Here is a 2,517-nt window from a genome sequence, read left to right on the forward strand (position 1 = left end):
CTCGATGGCACCTGACAACAACAATAACTTATTGGAGTCCTGGTGTGGCACTGTGGGTTAACACCCTGAACTGCAAAGTTGGTTTGAACTGCAAAGGTTGTTAAGGCACTTAACAACAATTGCTGTCTAGTTAGTACCAACTTATAGCCAACCTGTATAGTTTCTTAAGAGCAATTGGTGGGTTTGAACTGCCGATCTTCTGGTTCTCAGTTCAGTGCTGATTCTACAGCACCACACCAGAAGTCCAAAGAAGAGAATTTTTTGTTAAGTGCTGTCAAGTCAGTTTAGATTCATAGCAACCCTGAATAGGGTTTCCTAGGAACAGTTGGTTAGTTTGAACCACCAGCCTTGCAGTTCAAACGACTTGTAGTTTGTGCGTTATCCTATAGTACCATTACAATGCTAAACGGATTTGTTTAAATTTTCCTTAAGGAGCAGACTTAATTAAATAATTAATATACACCTTTTCAGGGAAATGCCATTTTAATAATGGAAAATTATCAGCTGAATAATATAAATTACATATGCATTTTAGCAGATGGTAAAATGAGATACTGAAAGAAGGGACAGGAAGTAAGGGGGGGAAAAAGAGCAGAGTTCTTAATAATCCTTAAGCAATTGAGTCACATTTGGCTTGGATCCACTGGAGAGACTGTTTTAGAAATGTACTCTATGTCTGAAATTTTATGACTAGTCCTTAAGGTATAGAATATGTTCCATATTACTTATTAGCCTAGTGTGCCAAACTAATGAATTAAAAATCGTTAAATGTAGGAACTGAAAAAGAAAAAAAAAAGATCTTAGCCAAGTTGGAAAATGTAGATTTTGACAAGTCCAACACATAAGTAACAGAAACATCCATCATGCACCTCTGTCACTATGTGTGGGGGATATGTGGCAGGATACATAGATGGATAAATGTCGTCATTTACAACAGATGGTAAAGTAGAAATATACTCTAATTTAATTTTTATAGCAATATTACATCTAAAGGAAATGGCATCTTGCTAGTTGTGCTATATACTACTGGTATGGTGCTGTGGATCAGCATCAGACTGTGAACTACGTGGTTGGCAGTTCAAACCCAACCAGTTTCTCCTCAGAAATCCTATACAGGGTTGCTATGAGTTGGAAGTGACTCAATGACACTTAACAACAAGAAGTTATGCTATGCCAACAATTTTAATATATTTTATGAGCCCTCGTAGCATAGTGTTTAGACATTGGGTTGCTAACCTCAAGGTCAGAAGTTCGAGTCCATGACGTACTCCACAGGAGGATAAGGCTTTCTGCTCCCATAAATATTTACAGCCTTAGAAACAGGGTTGCTGAGTCAGAACCAATCTGATGGCTCACCACCTTCAATACTCTTTTTAAGGTGGAATATTTTTAAAGTGGTTAATTTATTAACAATATTAGCAAATTGAATATAAGCTTTATTGAGGTATCTGCTTGAGGTAGCACATCCTCACTCAAAGCTGAGACTGAGATCCACTAACATAACTGGTCTTCCACCATTTTATGTTCCTACTGCTTCCAAGTGGACCAGTGAATAATGCTGTCTGCTGTCAGAAAGGTAAATATAGCTCTCATAGACTTTTGTCTATTGTAATTCACATCAGTGAAACTTTAGAGAGTGGTAACTGATGAAAATGAAACAATGTTTGAGAATGGAACATTCTGAATTTTTAAGAATCTTACTAGGTTCAGCAGAACATACACCTGAAATATGAATCATCTTATATACTATGACAAAATTGGAGCCCTGATGATATAGTGGCTTAAGAACTGGGTTGCTAAACAAGAAGTCAGTGGTTTGAACCCATCAGCTGCTTAGTGAGAGAAAGATGAAATTATCTGCTCCTGTAAAGGTCTCAGAGTTCTTTTCTATCCTATAGGGTCACTATGGAGTCCTGGTGGATAGTGTAGGATAAGCACAGGACTGCTAATCACAAGGTTAGCTGTTCAAACCCACCAGCTGGTTGCTATGAGTCAGAATCTATTTGATGGGACATAACAACAACAATGTGAGTCAGAATCAACTAGATGGCTATCGGTTTTTGGGGTTTTTGTCACATCCAAATAACATGTACTGATTTTATTTCTTAATTGAATTTTGAGTTTACTCATCCAAACAAAGATACTCATTGTCTCTTATTACAGGCAAAATATTGAATGAGTCAGGAAATATCAATAGAAGGTGGAAGGGACACACATTGTCATTATACCATAAATAACTGGTTGATGTTCAACCATTTTAAGATGTACCACATAATCAAGAACTGATGATACTGAAGAAGTTAAAGCAGCACAGAAGGCATTGGTGAAAAACAAGCTTTCAGGAACTGGAATAAAATAAATTGAAATATTTTTACAAACTGATGCAGGGATGGAGGAACTCTCATCTATGCCAAGAAATTTTGAAGACATTTACCTGGCAAACCCAATTGGAAAGGATCCATATTCCCATTCCAAAGAATAGTGATACAGTGGAATTTGGAAAAAACCTGAGTAATA

This window comes from Chrysochloris asiatica, unplaced genomic scaffold (assembly GCF_000296735.1).
Source record: "Chrysochloris asiatica unplaced genomic scaffold, ChrAsi1.0 scaffold00059, whole genome shotgun sequence".
NCBI classification, from domain to species: Eukaryota; Metazoa; Chordata; class Mammalia; order Afrosoricida; family Chrysochloridae; genus Chrysochloris; species Chrysochloris asiatica.